At 38.5% G+C, this 20,938-nt stretch overlaps 1 protein-coding gene and 1 long non-coding RNA gene across 8 annotated transcripts in view; one reads left to right on the plus strand and one right to left on the minus strand.

Moving 5' to 3' along the window:
• FHIT (fragile histidine triad diadenosine triphosphatase) overlaps positions 1-20,938 on the minus strand; it is a 1,408,202-nt gene that overhangs the window by 864,146 nt on the left and 523,118 nt on the right. The window lies entirely within an intron of this gene.
• LOC122214515 overlaps positions 6,388-20,938 on the plus strand; it is a 60,974-nt gene continuing 46,423 nt past the window's right edge. For both annotated transcript variants that reach the window (XR_006199922.1, XR_006199921.1), the window contains exons 1-2: positions 6,388-6,692; positions 10,438-10,489. This is a non-coding gene — a long non-coding RNA (uncharacterized LOC122214515). The remainder of the gene's footprint in view (positions 6,693-10,437; positions 10,490-20,938) is intronic.

The following is a 20,938-nucleotide window of genomic DNA, read 5'->3' on the forward strand; positions in this document are numbered from 1 at the left end:
GCAAAGAACCACAGCTTCTATAGCCTTGGAACACTAAGCAAGTTATCAATAGCACAGAACCTTGAAATTTGACCTTGAACTCTCTCTCTTTCTGAGTAGTGGACGTCCTGTGAAATAGAAGAGAAGAAAGATGGAGTGGGTACAAAGACCTGGCCATTGTGCTGACATTCTAGTGCTCTGAGGTTTCGTTGCCTCCTCTGGAAAATGCCAAATGTAGATTAACACAAACCTAAAATGAAAATCAATCTCCAGGAATAAAATAAATAAATAAAATGGACTTTAACTCATAGGAAGAAAATGTGCTCAAAATATCCTCACAGATAACTTACTAACCTGCACTAAGATGGCAGGGTAGTAGGCATGGTGGTTAGGAACATGAGGTAGGAGTCATACCACCTGATTCCACATCCAGATCACATCATTAACTAGCTGTATACTCTGGGCAAATTACTTAACCTCCTTGAGTCTCAGTTTCTCTATCTGTATAAGAAAAATAATAAAAGATGCCATATCACAGAACTATTACATCTCATGATGTATGTAAAGCTGTTAGCATAATACCTAGCCCCACAGTTAGCACACAATCAACATTAGTTACCATTAGAAATACAATGAATAGGGGCGCCTGGGTGGCTCAGGTCATGATCTCGCAGTTCACAAGTTCGAGCCCCATGTCAGGTTGTGTGCTGACAGCTCAGAGCCTGGAGCCTGGTTCGGATCCTGTGTCTCCCTCTCTCTCTGCCCCTCCCCTGCTTGTACTCTGTCTCTCTCTCTCTCAAAAATAAATAAGACATTAAAAAAATACAATTAATAATAATTGTACTTAAGTATAAAGAAGTAATATTTACATACTTGCAACCCTCTTGACCTGAGAAACTATATAATCAAGGATCGAAACAGAATTATAAGAAAGACGGAATTGGGTCATGTCCTTCAGATTAATAAAAGTTGTCAGATAAAGCAATCCAAATTTAGAAAAATCTTTTGAGCTATTTTGCAGTAACTATGTCTGCCATCACTTGGGAAAGGGAGATGTACGCTCCTCGCGTTCTGGAGAGCTACTCAGAAATGCTAGCTGACCCCTGACAAACCTTCAGCTTCCCCAGGAACACAGTCATGCAGCTTTTGGGAATAAGCAAGGGGAAACCATGAGCCCACACCCGAACACGGTCCCGTCTCCATCTGCGCGATTTCACCACGAGCCACAGCACGCCTCTGAGGACACCAAGCCCAGCTGCCAGGGAAAGGTTTTTGGGCCCAGAGTGGTGCCCCAACAATTTCCGGTTCAGTGGGAAGCTGGGGAATGCTTGGTCTCCCAGCACATGATTTCCTCATATTTCATCACTTTCCAGGCTTTAAACAATTTTAACCTTCCCTCCGGGTGGACACAGAGACAGCTGTGCTCTAAGTGGAAATACCAGACTCCAAGTAGTATAAGCCGATTTCATCCCGTCCACTGGGCATCCAATTAGTATTGTGACATTGGCCGAGTCCTGACTTCTCTGAGCTTCACTTTCCTTACCTGTAAAATGGGCAAAAGCTGACGTTGGGGGTTGTGAGGAGATGTGCACGTTCCACACAAATGGGTTGGTACAGTTACTAATTTTCAAGGCTTCACTCATTTTCTGAACTGAAAAAGGTTGTCAATCTACTCTCACAGCTCTCTCTACAAACAAAACCCAAAACAGAGAAACATTTCCAAAAGCTAACAAATTTGAGAAGGAGGAGGAGGAGGAGGAGGAGGAGGAGGAGGAGGAGGAGGAGAAAATTTGCTGCCACATAAATCGACCAGGGCCAAAGCGACAAGTGGCTTGGGCAAAGCAGTCTGTGTCCACAATTTATTCTTTAATAACTTCTACTGTAATATTTCTGGGGCACATCAAAGGACAATAACAGCCCGAAGTTGGTAATCCCTCTCACATATAAAAACTTTCATTACACAGTGTTAAAGGCATCACTCTGTCTGAGAAATGGGAATCAATAGGAGTTGGCTGCTTTTTTCCCCATCCTATCCCAGGGAAACGACACTGGCTTTTCCTTCCCAGTGAGGCCGCGCTGTGTGGCCAGAGTTTCCTCTGATGGCTGCAGATGAGCAACAAGATGAAAACATCTCTGTGATGAATGGAAAAGGGGAAAAGAATTTCAGTAGCACACGTTTCTGTGCCAGAAACCCAGAGTGGGCCATCCTAATTAGCCCTAAATGCTGCTTGTAAACATTGGCTTTGATGTATGTTTAAAAGTCATCAGGATTTGTTCTGACTTGGTTATTTTTGTGCTCTCAGTCATAACAAGATTTTAATTTAAAAAAATGGTTTTAATGGCACCCCAAGAGAAAGACAATTTGGGTAAGCTGCGGCAGAGTTTAGTAATACAACCTAAAAAAGTAGTTAGTAGGCAGCCATTAGTTTCCCCCTATTATCTGTAATGCGATTTATTGTCGGAAATTCAAAATTCTTTACAAATGTTCTTACATTCAGCCTGACTATAGGATCCATTTCCTTTAAAGCATCACTTTAGATTCTTTAAAAAGCCAGAATCACCATGTATGTTCCCTTTATTATGAATATATAAAGACTCAAGGCTACTCATAGCATGTCCCTAGTACAAGTCATCAACAAACCACCGCTTGCCAAAGCCAGGGGCCAATTTCAGGTCTCCCTTCATTTAACCACTTAGCAGCATTTGACAGTTGGCCACCCCCTCCTTCTTGAACTTTTTTTTTTTTTACACGCAACCACCTCCACAGCTAATCACTCCCTCCACAGCTACCTTGCTCTATCTATCTATCTTTATGATTTTAACAAGATTTGAAACCATCTCATTTATTTTTGTGTATGTTCGTTACCTGACTTCATCCCTCGTACCTAAGGAGGAAGTTCCTGGAACATCACAGACACTTCATAAATGTATGGTATCTGACTGACACTTAGCATTTTCTTGCGACAGATAAAAGATTAAAGTTCAGAGGAGTAAAGCAACTTGTCTAGGATTGCAGAGTAATCTGCAAAGGCAGAATTTGAGCTCAAGACCTCCTAACACAAAACCTATACTTAGGACCATAATACCATGGAAGGGCATGCCTTAGGGTAAAATACCCAAGGGGAGCCGGTTTGTAAACTTTAAGGGGACAGATTGCAAATACTTCGGGGTTTTTGTTTTGGTCCTGGAATCCTGTGCAGAATCAGTTAAGATTTGTGGAATAAACAAATTTTACCTCTGCTCTGAACAACAAGATCTTTGAGGGTAAAGACCAGATGTAGGGCACCTCTTACAGCTAAAACAGTCTGCTGGCCACAATAGGTAGTTGGATTAATTCCTATGTATTGGTCTGCTTACCAAGAGGAGGCAGAAGTCTGGGCAATTGTAATTCAGTCAGAAAAGAAGCAAAGGACCAGGAATGGCGAGAAGCTGAAAAATCTATGTTATTCCTTTTCCACTGAAGAGACTCTCTCCAGGTGGAGAAAGTAAGCATCTCCCTAAGTATGAGAGGAGAATAAGGGATCTCACCTTGCTGGCTTCCCGCACTCCTATCCCGCTGAGACAGTCTTTTGGCCACTGCACAAAGAGCCAAAAAGTGACTCCTTCACAGTATGAGAACACTTTTAGCTGTAGGCCACGAGGAGGTTTTCCCTTGGTCTTTTATTCAGTTGTTCACGGAAGGGGACATCCTGTGACCTCATTTTCACTCTGAAGTGAAAGAGAGAGCCAAGAGGCTTCCCACTTCGGGGTTCTGTACAAACTCCCCCTTTGATGGCACCTTTCCACTCCTCTGAGGCAAGGCCCAGGGGAAGAGCACTTTTCCATTTCTAGGAGGGGAGGAGTTGCTTGGGAATGAATCAGTTGCTCCCTGGGAATCCGGGCAGCACCAGGGAAAGGAAAGCAGAAGGAAGGCCCAGTTTCGATCCTCTGAACCATGGCCAGCGACTCCCTTCATTAAAAGTCATTCTCATCAGGGGAAAGGCACTTAGGTAAAAAATGCAGTGGCTCAGCAATATGAATGGGACACTTGGACAGAAGACATTTCAATATGGCTGTTTTGATAGCACCACTGTGAGGCAGTCATTGTGATGGTGGCATGAAACTATTTGGAAGTTTAGTCCTAACCTGGAGAAATGTCTAAGGGAATAATTTGGATCAATAATAATAATTTTTATTTGCCAGTTTACTTGTTTTTTGTCCTTCTCCTGGAAGACAATGACTATACCTGTCTTAACTCTCATTGCATCCCTAGTGCCCAGCGTGGTACCTTGCACATAATTACTTATTGAAACAAATAAAAGACTACTACTGGTATGAGGCCTCCTCCTCCTCCTCCCATTATTCCTACTGCCTATGCCCAATGCTTATACATGGTAGGCACATAATAATTGGTCGATAAAAAGGAACTGCCACCATCACTACTACCATTATGGCTATATCACTACTACTACTACTTCAACCCCCACTGAGTGATCCTATTGGCCCTCCATTAAAAAACCAATTGCAAGAATTATGCCGGGGTTATTTCAATTATCATCCCCACTCTACAGATGAGATCATGGGCACAGGGAAGTAAAGTACCCTAAGACACACATGCAATATGTGATAGAACGGGAATAATAAGAATGTTGTTATTATGAATCTTGGCCAAATAAACTGGGAGACATGAGGAAAAGGCTGAGGGTTAAGGAGAAGGTTGTACTTAGTTCCTCTATTTTGGTCTCTTCAGTACTTCCTTTCACTGAAAGAAACCAGGGATTCTTGAAGAAATGGCAGATTGCAGATCTGACACAGGAAATGGACACGATGAATGAGGAAAGTTTGTCATAGGAAGCTATCAAAGCCTACTAGAGTCATGTCAAAAGGACTTGGAGCCAACTTGAAAGGGGTTCCTACTGACCAAAGATCAATCAATTTCAACATTAAAAGAACTTTGAAGGTGGTAGAATGAAACAGATCTAATGCATAAAAATCCATGAGTTCATAATGGTATGAAAAATAATCATTGGTCACCTTTAGAAGTTGTTAGGGTACCAACTCACAATTCAGAAAATATATAAATAAAGGAAAATGGTTAAGCATCTACCCTAACTTTCCTGTATGGACCACATTTAGGAATCAAAAGTTCCATATAAAGGAACCACACTAATATGAGCATGAGGAATGACAATTAGAAAATCACCATCTGCAACTCTTAATGAAATAATGGTTCTAGGCAACCACCATAGATGGCTCCTAAAACATTAGCTTAAAGCTTGATAGGGAACTTGATATTGAAGGGATCAGACTAACAACACCTGAATCTATAAATCAATCATAAACTAACTAAAAGTGGAATGACCAGACATTACATCAGTGTTTCCCAAACTTTGAAGCACATTAACATCACTTGGCCAGGGAAGGAGGCAGGGGCAGCTCTTAAAAATCCCAATGTTCAGGTCACATTCCATATCAATTAAACCATAATGTCTGGGATAGTAATCAAGCATCAGGTTTTTTTTCTCCCCTTTATTTAAACATTTGTTGGATGATTCCAATGTGAAGCCAAGTTTGGGAACCACTGTATTTTATGGCTCATGGTGTGATGCAGTAGGAGATACACAGTGTCCCCTATGATATGTTACTACCTAACAACCTCTAAATCTAACTAAATATCTATTACAAATATGAGGGATAAAGAAACATTCAAACAATGGCATCAGAAGGAAATAATTAGCAATCCAAAGTGTAGGAGAAAAAATGGAGAAAAAAAGGCCTATTTTTTTTTTTTCAACAAATGGCATCTTTAAAAATGGTGGTGGAAGGTGCCTTTCTTAAATCATAGCTGGAAGGAAGAGTTATGTTTCTGGCTCTGAAGGAGCAACTTATATCAGACTAATCCTCCAGCAGAAAACAATCATAATGATGCATGGAATAAAAAATAAGACTGTTTGAAAGCATTGGAGAACCACCAAGGCAACCAGGATTTAAGCAGGAAATGAAAGCTCATTAAAGTCAGCCCTATATTTACAGCAGCTTTTTTATCCTAAGGGCATCTGTTAATTTGCATTGTGGAGATATTCACCAAGTAGAAAGCAGCAACCTATAGCTTGCAGCAGCTTCTCTGTGTTGAAGAGATAAAACTTGAAGTTAAGGGCTATAGAAGCAGCAGCTAGGACTTGAGGGGCTAAGATTTCTGAGAAAGGGGGACCACAGAGAAGTGACCTCAAAATTCCCAATTCAAATATCCCCTCCAGATATGTGCACATCCCTAAGCTACAAATGTGTGGAGTGGGAGTGGGGGGGGGGGCGGGGGAAAGCTGAGCAAAAATCAGTTGCTAAGAGACTAAATAGCTTAGGAATAATTTTGTCAATCCAGAAATGATTGGAAGACAAACACTGGAATTTAGAACCTGCTAAGGACAAAGGACCACGGTAAACATCCCAGACACTCAGCTAAGAAACTCTGAGGACTTGAGTTGTTAGAACAAATGGGAAATAAACCAGACACAACTTCGAAAAAAAAAAAAAAAAATCTCATTTCTTGATTAGATCAACATGACCCGTTCATACCGCATCCACCTGACAGAAAATTAACATCTCTCTGAAAGAAGATAATAAAATCTACATGAAAGGAAATACTAACAGGAACTAGAGGGAATTATTCAGGCAGAAGAAAACATTCCCAGATGAAAGCACAGAATGTGGAATGCAGTGAAGAGTACCAGATTGGGGTAAATATGTGGGGAAGTGCTAAATAAATAAGATCGTTTAAAGTAAAAATGTCTTGGGGTGGGATTGCATTACACAGCAACAATAACACAGAAGAGGAGACAGTATAGGTGGCAAATGAATGTATTATAGGTTTCCTAAAACCAAAATAAGAACTTAAGAGACAGACTGTCAGACTGGATTAATAACATAAAACACAAAAGACAAACTTTAAGTAAACATCAGAAAGAATGTTAAACTGTCTTTCTTTATGGATGACATGATCATGTGTGTAGAAAAGCTTAAACAACTGCAAAAAGACTAAGAGAACTAATAAATGAATTTAACAAGTCAAAGGTAATGAAGGCAACATACAAAAACCAATACTATTTCTAACATAAGCAATGAATAATTAGAAAATAAAACTAAAAGTATAATTCCATTACTATGCCACTCCAAAACATGAAATCCATGTAAGACCTTTGCACTAAAATCTACAAAACATTGTAAAAAGAAATTATAGAACTAAATAAATAGATTTAGTATATTCGAGATTGAAAGATTCAATATTGTCAAAATGGCATTTCTCTCACAATTCAATCTAAAGATTCAATGCAATTCCAATCAAAACCACATGACTTTTTGTAGAAACTGACAAATTGATTATAATTTATATGAAATGCAAATGAACTAAAACAGACAAAGGCAATTTTAATACATAAGTACAGAATTGGAGAACTCAAACTACTTGATTTTAAGACTGACTACAAAGCCACACTAACCAAAACTGTGTGTTATTAATGAAAGAAGAGATAAATTAATCAAGTAAACAGATGGATAGTCTAGAAATAGACCCACACATAAATGGTTAATCGATTTTTGACAAAGATGTCAGGGCAATTCAATGATGGAATAGAATATTTTTGATAAATACTGCTAGAACTCGATATTCAGACTGGGGGGAAGGCCAGAGGAAAGAATACTGACTCTTACCTTATACCATATACAAATATTACCTCAAAATAGATCATAGACCACACATTTAGAAGAAATCATGGGAAAAAATATTTGTATACTTGGAGTAGACTCAGATTCCTTAGAAAGGATCAAAAAACATAATAGACCAACATTTAAAACTTCTGCATTTTACAAGTCACTGCCCTGCAACAGAAGAAAATATCTGCAATATACATATGTGAGAAAGGACTTGTATCCAGAATACATAAAGAACTCCTACAACTCAACAAAAAAGGAGAAAACAAAGCCAGATATTTGAAAACACCGGACAAAAGAAATTATATCAATGGCAAATAACTACATGAAGAGGTGTTCAATATTATCAAGAATCACAAACCAAAACCACAAAGAGATAACTATACACACCCATTAGAACAATTAAAATTTAAAAGAGTGACCTTGCCAAAGGTTTGCAAGAATGTAGAGCAATTGGAATGTTCATAAAGGGATAGTGTGAATTTAAAAAAAAAAAGGTACAACCACTTTAGAAAACTGTTAGTTTCTTTAAAATTTTACAAATATCCATAATATATGACTCAAGCATTTCACTGTAAAGTTTTTATTTATCCAGAGAAATGAAAGAATGTCCACACAAATATTTGTGCACAAATATTCATTCAATAAATGAATATTGAATGAAAGCAGTTTCATGCAAATGAAAGCAGTTTCATGCAAAATAATCCAAATCTGTAAACAACATTTAAGTAAACAGTAACAAATGAATACACAGAATGAATGAATGAATAACACAAAATATAAAATGCCCATATAATGGAATACCATTGAGTGATAAAAGGAAACAAACTACTAATACTTGCAACCACCTACATGACTTTCCAAATCATTATGGTCAATGAAACCAGACATAAAAGAGTACATATTGTATGATTCAATTATTAAACATTCTAGAAAATGAAAAATAATCTCTGATGATAGTAAACAAATCAATTGTTGCCTGAAAGCTGGGTCCAGTGGGAGGGAATAACTGCAATCTGACATGAGTAAACTTTTCATGGCAAAAGAAATGTTCCATATCTTGATGGCATGGGTAGTTTCATGGGTGCATACTTCTTTTAAAATCCATTGAACTATACACACTATAAATGGGTACAGTTAATTATATACAAATTATATCTCAGTAAATTGATTTTTTAAGAAGTGGTTGAATTTCCCCAAAAGTAGCCAGACCAAAAATATGACATGTTGTATGATTGCATTTATATAATGTGAAAAAATGGGCAAGATCAATCTATGATAATAGAACAATGGCTATGTTGGAACTCAGGTGTACATGTAATGACTGGAAAATGTCTAGGTGTTAGTAACGTTCTGTATCTTTATCTAAGTAGTAGTCACATGGGCTGTTCATTTTTAAACATTCATTGATCACTTAATGTGTGCACTTCTGGTGTTTTTTTGGTGTAATTCAAAAAAATTAAAAGTATGTGACTTCTAGGAATTAAAAAAACTTAAGAGACATAGCTACCATATTCAATGTGAAGATGTTTTATGGCTTGTGATTTGAAAATTTCAACTGAAAAAAATTTTGAGGGAATGGAGGAAAACTGAACATGGATTATTAGATATTAAAGAATCATTGTTCACTGCATGTGTGCTATAGTTTCTTTTGAATTCTTTATCTGTTAAAGAAACACAAAAATGTATTTATAGGTGAAATGATATGGTGAACAGGATTCACTATAAAATATTACAGAAAAAAATATGCATGCGTACTCGATGATGGGATATTGATCATCATGGAAGCTGGACGACAGGCTCATGGGAGTCCATTATACTATTCTCTTGACTCTTATTTATATATATATGTAAATATATACATATGTATAATATGTGTATAATATAATACATATATGTATATTTATATATTATATTATAATATTCACATAATATATATTATATTATTCACATATATTTTATGGAATATTCATGTATATTTTGAAAAGTAAGAATCAATTATGAAAATGTTCATGTATATTTTAAAAAGTAAAGATAAATTAAAAGCAAGGGCGAGGTTCAGGGATGTCATACAGGATCAAAGAGCGTGTGAAGATGTCTACTGTGCCTGTGACCAAAATCTTCTTCTTTGTGCTCTAAAGATCAAAATATCTACAGCATCAAAATACTCTGTTCCTGAACACACATGGCAAGAAATTTCTCAGGGGTCCAGAAACATGATAAGTAGGAATAGAATGAAATTTAAGAGAGCCCAATTAGGTCCTGAATGACAGCCAGGCAGATATATGATGACAAACAGTGCCCTTCCTCCAGGGACTGATCTATTTTGAGTCCAAAGTGAGGAAAGTGAGTGCATATTATCCAGGGGATTTTTATCCAATGTTCTTCTGGTCCTTAGTTACCTAAACCTAAAGCCTACCCTGGTATTGGAAAGGGAAGAATATGATAGGTACCCAAAAGACAGATTATGATGGTATGAGTTGGAATCCTGACAGGAAGAGGTCACAATCATCTTTGAAGAGAATTAAATGAAAGAACTACTCTCAGAGGTGCAGGTAGTTAAGGATAAGTTAAGGATACCCAGACCCCCGGAACTAGCTGCAGCAGGATGCTTCTGCCATCCTGGGCCGAAAAAGGAAAAGGGAAAGACTATGTTACCAGAGCCTTATGAGGTAAGAGGGATGGGGACTACCACCATGAGGTAGATCCATGCTGGGATGTAGACCTCAGCACCTTCTCACCTCTCTCTCCTCCCATTCCCTCATGTCTCTCCAGGATCTCCATTGACCAAAGCAAACTAAAACAAGCAACAGTCATGGGAGTCCAGGTAATGCAGTCCATAGAGGCCAGACTTCTGGTGAGTCCTCTCACCCAGACAGAGCAGAGATAGTTGCCCAATAGACTATGGAGATGGGGTGGAGAATAACCAGCACAACCCCCCCCACCCCAAAGGAGGATTTATATCACATTGGAATACTTTGGGTCTTCAAATCTGTAAATAGAACTGATGGCATTTTGGCAAAATCTCAAATTCAGTCAGACCTATGGTTTCAGAACAATGAGTGACCAAAGACTGTTTCACAATATACACACAGGGCATTGGGTTAAGGAGCTACTCCTGCTCTAAGACTTGAACTTCTAAAATTAAACAAATTCCCTTCATATTAAACATTTCTGAATTAAATGCACAGAGAAGTATAGAAAATGGATTGCATCTTCCATAGAGATTTAACCATCACTTTATGAAAGAGCAGAATTCAAAACAAAGTTACCACAAGTAGAAATGCAACTCCAAGCCCAGACAAGGAGGGGCATCATCTTGTCCTGGTCCATTAGGCCCTTGTGGACTGGCATTTCCTTTCCTTCCCATGGGCACCTCCCAGTACTCTCCAGGAGTGTGGGAGCTTGTCTTTGTTGGTGATGCCAACACTGCTCCCTCCCACCATGGGCTTTGCATCTGCTGCTTCCTCTGCCCTCAGTATGCTCTCTCCCCTTCCCCTCTTGTTAACTCCTACTTCAGCTCAACTGTCACTTCCCAAGGGAAGCTGTCCCAACTTTCCTACACATACTTCCATAGCATCTGGAACTTTCCTCCATGGAATCACTTCCACATATTTTGGTATGACTGCTTGATAGCCTGTCTACCCCACTGAAGTGTTAGTTGCACATGGCAAACACCATGTTTGCCTTATGTGCCATGACATTTCCAGGGCCTCACGTACTATTTGGAGGCACTCAGTTCTTGTTGAATAAATAAGTCCTCAGTATAAGAGAACATTTTTTCCATTCAAGGGACAGTTTGAGCTTTTCAATTGTTTTCTTTTAACATAGAACACAATTTTGTGGGGGGTTTTTCCCAGAATTAAATTACTAAGAACTCTCAATTATCTGATTGTCCCCCTCTCCTTTTTTTCTTATACCCCTTATAAGAAAATTATCTTTAATGAGGGTTTTTTAAAGCAATGTACAAATTATGCTTAGGATTCATTTATATCCAACTTGATCTCATAGTCCTAGTTTTGTACTGCCACTCTAAGACATTCCTTACAGGCACTCCAGGCAAGAAAGACTTAACCACATCCTCTGGATTCCATTTAAAGTGCAAGAAGAGACACATGCACCCCAATGTTTATAGAAGCACTATCAACAATAGCCAAAGTATGGAAAGAGTCCAAATGTCCATCGATGGATGAATGGATAAAGAAGATGTGGTATATATATACAATGGAGTATTACTCAGCAATCAAAAAGAATGAAATCTTGCCATTTGCAACTATGTGGATGGAACAGGAGGGTATCGTGCTAAGTGAAATTAGTCAGTCAAGGAAAAACAAATATCATATGACTTCACTCATATGAGGACTTTAAGAGACAAAACATAATAAGGGAAGGGAAACAAAAATAATGTAAAAATGGGAGGGGAACAAACACATAAGACACTCTTAAATATAGAAAACAAACACACAGTTGCTGGAGGGGATGTGGGAGGGGGATGGGCTAAATGGGTAAGGGGCATTAAGGAATCTACTCCTGAAATCATTATTGTACTATATGCTAATTTGGATGTAAATTAAAAAATAATAAAATTAAAAAAATAAAATGCAAGAAGGTAGCCACATAATTCTTTAGGGATTTTAGTAAGGGTTAAAACCCAAAGGACTTCAAAAATCTCAAATGTCTAGAATGATTGGCTATATTCTTCACTGAGCTTTTATTGGAACTCAATTCCACTTTAAAAAAAAATAAAAAGTTCTTAATTTTATTGATTCTCAGGGTAAGCAACACATCCTTCTATATTCTTTTGTCTAGGTGCTTAAATACCTTTTTATGGCTAATAAAACTAGTCAAGTTTCTTTTCCTTTTTAATGTTTAATTATTTTTGAGAGAGGGAGGAGGGGCAAAGAGAGAGGTGGGGACAGAGGACACAAACTGTAAGATCACGACCTGAACTGAAATCAAGAGTTGGATGCTTAACTGACTGAGCCACACAGGTGTCCCCAGTTAGTCAAATTTCAACTTCATTTTTTATCCAATTCAAAATCTATTTGCCATTTATGTCAGGTGCTCCTTCTATGTGTGTTCTTTCTGCGCTTTCTTTATCCTTGAAGCCTGTAAAGCTTAGCACGGTGAACCATGCTTGCAGGCACTCAAAAGGGTAGGGTGAATGGGTGCAGACATCTGTCGAACAGTTAGTATGTTGTAGCTACTGGACAAGGAGTTTTAATAGTAACAAGAGCAATGACCAACCTCTAGTGAGGATTTTATGTGGCAGGTGCTGTGCTAATGTACCAACTATATATACATCATCTCATGATCCTCCCAATAATCTAGTGAGATGAGTTATTCTGCCCAGACACAGACAGATTAAGTAATTTTTTGAGGGTTACACAGCCAGAGCTGGGATTCATTTCCAAGCTTTTAACAGTTGCCTTCACCCTTGCCCCTCTTGATCTACCTCATTTAATCCTGACCATCCAAGAAGCAGGAAGATGGTGTTCAAAACTTTTACACATAAACCATACTATAAGTGAAATGCTATATAGAACCTCATATCAGGTAGAAAGAAGAGAGGCTTTTCTGAGCTTATCAAGGGGTGAAGAATGAGGAATCCATCCAAGTGCCCCAAGTTCTAGTTCTAGCAATCTCTGCAGCAAAATGTGAGAAATGCTGTTATAAATTAAGAAATTGGAGTTGAAGTACCAAGAAATCTGCCCAAGTTTAATCACCAAATAAATAACAGAGCAGTAATTTAAACCTTGATTAGCTTGACTCCAGTGTAGACTTCTACACACGGACAGATGGATTTTGCCAGAACAGTTATTTCGAAAACATATTAAAACTAACCCCAAATTCTGCACTTCCAATGCAAGGAAAGATTTAGAGGTTCACACAGTAAGTATTCCAAATTACCCAAGATAAAATACACCAGAAGACACTATTTATTTATTAAAGAAACACTAAAGTACATCCTAACTGTACTAAGCTAAATCCTAGATCCAGGATCACAAATGCAAAAAGGAATTTTAATAAAACTAAGTCACTTGTGTTCTTAATGTCCATGCATATGCTGTGAATATATATCCTTGTGTACAGATTTTTAAATATATCCATATTTTCTTCTGCCACAAAATCAACAATGACCACCTTACTTCTTTGGCATCATCACTCCATTATACTCATTTCATACATCAATGGTAACGGCATCCGCAATAAGTCACCCACACCAGAAAGAACAAATTCACTGGTGTGATATATTTCCCTTCTCTGTAAAAAGTCCTTACGAATTCTCATTTGAATCCTCTGATACCTTTAAGATTTAGAATCTATATTCTTTTTTTTTTTTTAATGTTTATTTTTGAGTGTGGGGAGGGTCAGAGAGAGGGGAGACACAGAATCCGAGGCAGGCTCCAGGCTCTGAGCTGTCAGCACAGAGCCCAATGCAGGGCTCGAACTTAGGAACCACGAGATCATGACCTGAACCAAAGACGGATGCTTAAGCAACTGAGTCAGGCACCCCTAGAATCTATATTCTGTTTGTACTTGTGAGAATATCTACCAAATTTGGAACAATCCACCAGGACTCTTAAAGGTATGCTTCTAAAGCATGGCCCTCACCAAAACAATACTCTGTGATCAAACATATTTGGACAATGCCATACACTATATGCCCATTTTAGTGTATACATACACTAAAGGGTTTGAGAAGATCCCAGGGCAAGTAAGATTTGGTAAATGGACATGAATTTCCAAAACATATTTCACTAGGAACCAGTTTTATTTCAAATAATTCCTCCTGCTATCCTGGGGACCATATTTTAGGAAATGCTATACTGGAGGAAAGGTGTTCTAGAATAGATCGGTTTGGGGAGATTGAAAAAGATAAAATTGAACATTCTCTCTCTGACAACCCCATTGTATCCAACACTTTTCCTCATAGGTGTCTGTCCCACCCTAATGCTTTTGTTTTCTGATTACTTTAAACCTTGGAAGAAATGGAAGAAAATAGAAAATGGGAGAAATGGAAAAGGAAGAAAATAGAAAAAATGAGAAAAATAATTTTTAATAACTTACTTTATAGTCTGAAATACTGACATTTTGAAATAAATTTATTAATGTTAGTTCCAAAGGCAAATTATTTTACTGAAAAAATGATTCAGTTAGTCCAAATAGATGCCTCTATTTATTGATATATGTTAAACACTTGGGCATGTACTTAGGAGCTCTCTATATATCATTGCTATTTGGAAATGAACATACAGATACACCTTTATGCAACAAGTATGCTGAACAAGCATAATTCATAACATAAAACTTTTATTTTCTTTCCCACTGTCCCTCTAAACTTGTCTATCATTCGGTGTTAATGATCTTCCTCTGCCCTTGGATAAAAAAACTCTAGCAGGCCCATGGGTTTGGTTTTCACAGGTAATAGACAGTTCTAGAACCACTTCAAGTTATAAACAGAAATGCCACAACAATGTATTATGCAAACGTCTGTCCTCCCCTTCCCAGTCTGGCCCTGCTTCCATCTAGAAGCCTACAATAGGATGATGGCCATGGTGATTTTCTCCTTTTCCCCCCTACTGTCCCTGCCATTCCCTCACCCTACTAGCTAATGTTCCGACTCTTCCAAGGTTGAAGAAATCAAGGGACAGGTGAGCTCTTCCTTGTGCTGGTTCTGTTATAAGCTGGCTTTGCTCTCTCTGGGCCTGTAGTGGAATGGATATGTATAAGGAGTTGTCTGTGTATCTGTATGTCTGTAAGAGCTGATGGTGAGCTTTCTTGGGGAGTTTTCATAGACAATGAGAGGGTCCCTGCAGGGTCCTTCTCTCAGACAGTTCATTGGACCTCTAGACTCTTCTCTAGGTTGTTCTTTGTGAACCCCTTCCTGAGTCCCAAGGATCTAGCAATCTGCCTTGAACCTCATATGTTGTGGTTGATCCCCTGACCCTTTCAGCTACCAGATTTGACTAGATTCAAAACAACTCATTGGCTCTGTCCTCTGCAGTCTGGATCTGGTCCCTAAGAAGCACTTAACTGTCTCGTGCTCTGACAAAGAATGGAAAAGCAGGCTGATTCTCAAGCATCAGCACACCTGTCCTACCACTCACATAGCTGACCAGCCTGTCTTTGCTTTCCCTTCTAGATTTCCTAGGATGAGTCAGATACTGATGTACGGGCCACTCTAAATACCTCAGACCCGACGCAGGCATCAGGCCTCTCGGTCCTCCAACTGCAAGAAACATAATTCAGAACTCTCTGTTTAGTCCTCTTGATGATGCCTTTCTGGGCTTGGGGTTACAAGACAGTACTTACCACTATTTCTCCCAGCAGCATGATGACAACTCACTGCATGACCATAGCTCTTTCCAAAGAAATTTCTTCTCTAACCCCCTGTTGACTTTTAAATATGCAAAAAACATGGAACAGACTCATGCTGAAATTCTGCAAATGTGATACTGTAGACCCAAAATAATTCTCTAATAGTCTAATCATCATGCTTACGTTGGGCTGTCAAAAAATAAAACTTCTGAGACCTATTCACAATAGAATATAAGACACTTTCAGATTCAATTCCTTACAAGAGTTTTTCATCTCTTTATGTTCAAGGATCTACAAATGCTCATTCAGCAAATGGGATAGTTGGGTCTTTTGACAGCTATCCTATAGATGCCTCAGTGAAAACTAAGACAAGAGGAGACCCATTCTAACATCCTGTGCATCCTACACATATATGTGTGTTTGTAGTTTAAATGCAGTTTCTCTAACAACTTCCACTATTTAAGAATGATATAAGAGCCTCAGGACTCCCTAAATTCAACAATAATTTCCAGCTCTCACTGATCACTGCTGATTCGGATGGATGGTCATCATTATAAAAGACTTCACAACCAACGGCTTACCTTGAGAATTTTCCAATTCATATGTTCCCAGATTAGAATAAATAAAACCTACTTGAAATATGTGGACTTAAAATAGCCTTTCAACATATTCCTCACACATTAAATTACTCTCAAATTACTAGCTATTAGTGACATTCCTGATACTGCCCTAGATTTTTCAACTTTTCCAACAGCCCAGATGGTCAGAAAGAACTTTACCAAATTTGTATCATCATTTTTAATGGAATGGTTTTAAATATTCTTTTAATAATCAGCTCAGAGTTATATTGGAAGAAAACTACTTACCAGTATTTGCAACTAAGAGAATAATTACCTGGATAAACTAGAAAATTCCTAGTGTTTGTAGTCGAAATGAAAAATAATATAGGGCCAAGGATGTAAAAATCATACATGTCTATTTTTACATATTTTTTTAAATCACAAATTAGGAAACATGGTATAAATCTAGTTACTTCTGTCCACATCCATTTGAAAGAATTCCATAAATTCCCTAAGACTAAAAAAATAATTCTCTAATAGTTAAGTCAGATGTCTAATCATCATCCTTATCTTGGGCTGTCAAAAAATAAAGCATTTGAGATCTATTCACAATAAAATATAAGACACTTTCAGATTCAATTCCTTACATGATTTTTTCATCTCTTTATGTTCAAGGATCTACAATGACTAAATTAATCAGCCAAAAAGTACATCTGAAGATTCTCTAACTAAGGGAACTTTACAAAAACACGAACATAATTATATTTGGAGGGAAACTTTCCTTAACATAGAGGGAGTTGGGAAAAATGAAATCAGGAAAAAAAATATTTAGGGTTTGTTTTGATTTTGCTTTTATTTTTTAGGAAAATAATGTCACCAATGATCTTAGAAGATAGGGTATGAAGTTACTTACTCAGAGTAATTAAAGCTATAAGGGTAAAGACGGAGAGGGAAAAAAAGTAAAATAACTGATCATTTCCCTCTCTTCACCTGGCCTTAATTCAAATCAGAAAACTTTCCCCCCTGCATGACTCCATTAACGGAAAAGAAACAATAGAGGTAAATGTGTATTCTTGAAGTAACCCAGAACACGCACTATATGGCAAAAACTGCAATGTTGTCATTCAGCAATTATGATGCTCTAGTTTATTTTTTAAATAGCTTCCAATTGCATGTGATCACAAAGTGGTCCTGGATACAGCAAGAGCTCTTCATTTAATGCTATGCACATTTTCCCCCAGAGCTTCCCTGCCACCTCATGTCATTCTTCCATAACCCTATATGGTGCTCCCCAGAAATTGCCTTCAGTTATGAACACCCAGAAAAACATCCCTGTGTGGAAAGGCATAGAAAAGAGTCTACTGTCTTTACTTTCTGCAGAAAAAGGCAAGAAATATTCCTTTCAGGGTAGTCATCCAATACCTGAGTTTTGTTTTTGTTTTTTGAAAGAGAGTGCATGCAGGGGAGGGGCAGACAGAGAGGGGGTGCATGCAGGGGAGGGGCAGAGGATCTAAAGTGGCTCTGTGCTGACAGCATTGAGCCTGATGTGGGGCTCGAACTCACAAAAGATGAGACCATGACCTGAGCCCAAGTAGGCAGCTCAACCAACTGAGCCACCCAGGTGCCCCCTGAGTATTTTTTTTTAATGTTTGTTTTTGAGAGAGAGACAGACAGACTGACAGACAGAGAGGGAGCACAGAACCTGAAGCAGGCTCCAGGCTCTGCGCTGTCAACACAGAGACTGATGCAGGGCTCAAACTCATGGACCACGAGACCATGACCTGTGCTGAAGTCAGAACTCAACTGACTCAGCCACCCAGGCACCCCTACCCCCCTGAGTATTTTTAATATTCCCAGCAGGTAGTTTCATTTGTTTGTAGAGAGGATGAAAGTTCAAAGGAACACAGGGTAATAAGGGGTCTGAGGCTACAATTTTCTCCAAAGATAGCATCTCCCAAAATTAGGAAGGGCCTCAGCAATGAGAAGTCATGTTGCAAGGGGGGAGGTGAGAGTCCCAGCCAAGAAGGGGTCTGCCCAAGGCCTCCTAGAAGGAAGAGACTGGACTCCAGTTCCCGGGATCCTCAGTGGAGGACTCTTTCTACTACCCCATTTTCTCCTTTGTCCTCTCCTTCTGGGCAAATGCACAAAACCTCTGACAAATGCACAAAGCCTCACTTACAATAGCCCATTACTGAAAATAACAAGGGCTTGCCAAAAGAAGAAAAAGTTTGAGAAGCAGATTCCAATTAACTGTCTCTGATTGCTAGATAACTCGTCATTCTGATTCCAGCAATATGCGTTATTTATTTATATCCAACACTTGTTCCCAAAATAACTTGATTGTAGTAGAAATACATAAAATACAACTAGCTAAAAATAAATACAATGGAGAAATTATCTCAAAGGGGGAAAAAAAAGGATAGGAAAATCTAGTCTATTAAAATCGCCTATCCTAGGATCTCATGGAAAGGTCAAGGAAGTATCGATATTCCAAAAGGACCTCCTAGAGAAACTGTCATATACCATGAAAGCAACCTATATAACTGGTGGCTTAACAGCCAATATTGTAGGCAATGCAATAATAGTTTCCCATCAGAATAAGTTGGGGATTGAAATGAAATGTTAATAGGAGTTTACAGGGAGGGATGAGGCACAAAATTTCTTTTAAGGTCTTAATATGCGGGATTTGAGTTTTGAAGCAACTCATTCCTAAACCTTGCCGGATTGGGAAGGAAAAGAGAAAAAAAAATGGGTAGGACAAGGAAAGAAGAGGTTGCAGAGTAGGGTGAGCCAGAGGGAACCACGACAGGTTGGTGTCAACCTAGGCATCATTTATTAAAGAACTGAAAATAATTCATTGCATAATTGGAGGCTCAAAGTCACACATCGCCTGGACTCAATTGCACTTTTGTTATGTTATAATGCAATATAGTGCAAATCAATTGGCTCAGAATTTAAAATTAGAGCCCAATTACCTGTGGAAGGGAATCATAAATCCAACTTGCATTTTTCTAACAGGGTTAACAACTCATGATGCCAGCTTAAACTCAGGAAAATAAATTTTCTGGGCTTAGGAACAATTGTGCACGGTATTTTATCACCCTGGTCCAGGGCATCAGGTTGAAAGACTGGGGATGTCAGGGTGTGGTGTTTGGGGGAGAATAGAAGCCTAAAGCAAAACAAACACATCGAGTGCTGAACTGTTGCTGAAAACAGCAACTGCATTGCCAGGAAATCAGAACTGGAGTACTTCTGGGTAACAGGCAGTCAAAATCTGGACACCTGTTATGTGGTGAAGTAGTAAAGGCAAAAAAAAAACCACTCCTAGGCTTTCTTGTTCAGAAAAAAAAAAGGTCCCTGGCACTAGAAGTGAGATGAAATGCTAAGGAAGAGGAGAAACCCAACCCCTCACTAACAGCTCGCCAAAACCAGACCTTGCTGAGTGAGGTCACACCTGCACTGAACCAGAGACTCCTTCCCTAGGCAGTTGGTTGACTTTTTTTTTCAACTGGAAACATCTGGCGGAACACTGAGGGAAGAGGGTGAGGGTATAAAACTGTGGCAAGGACAGTGTTAGTATAAACTGGTACAGACTTCGTGGAGAATACTATAATACTGCATGTACATATATATACCCATATATCATACATTTTTGACACTGAAATTCCATTTTCATAAAATTTGCTTAAGACACAATTGAACAAGGGTGCAAAGACATACATACAAGGTTCTTTGTCACAGCATTGCTTCCTACAGCCACAGTTGGAAGCAAACAAAATCCATCAAGGGGGATGATTTTAGCAAACTATATTTCACATATACAGAGTAATATTATGCTGGAATTATAGATGATGATGGAAAATTCTATGGACATGTCACATTGTAAGATAAAATAACAACAGTATTGGAGGTGTCAAATTTGTGTGTGCGTGCATTTGTGTGTATGGATGTGTACACGTGCACAGATGAAGAAGACAGTGTGAGGCAAAATGCCCCCACATATTAATCAAGGTTATCCCTGTGTGGTAAGATGATAGGTGATACTTAATTCTGAAAAGTAAAAATAGGGGCACCTCGGTGTCCCAGTCAGTTAAGCATCGGACTCTTGATCTCAGCTCAGGTCATGATCTCATGGATGTTGAGATTGAGCCCCACATTGGGCTCTATGCAGACAGTGTGGAGCTTGCTTGGGATTCTCTCTCTCTCTCTCTCTCTCTCTCTCTCTCTCTCTGCCCCTCCCCTGCTTGTGCTGTCTCTGTCTGCCTCAAAGTAAATAAATAAACTTAATAAAATAAAATTAAATAAATAATATTGTTTCTGTGGTGTTGGGTTTTGATTTTTAATCTTATAAAATAGACAGGTATTCCTTTTATAGTCTGAAAAAATACAGCAGT

The sequence above is a fragment of the Panthera leo genome, chromosome A2 (genome assembly GCF_018350215.1).
Source record: "Panthera leo isolate Ple1 chromosome A2, P.leo_Ple1_pat1.1, whole genome shotgun sequence".
Taxonomy (NCBI): domain Eukaryota; kingdom Metazoa; phylum Chordata; class Mammalia; order Carnivora; family Felidae; genus Panthera; species Panthera leo.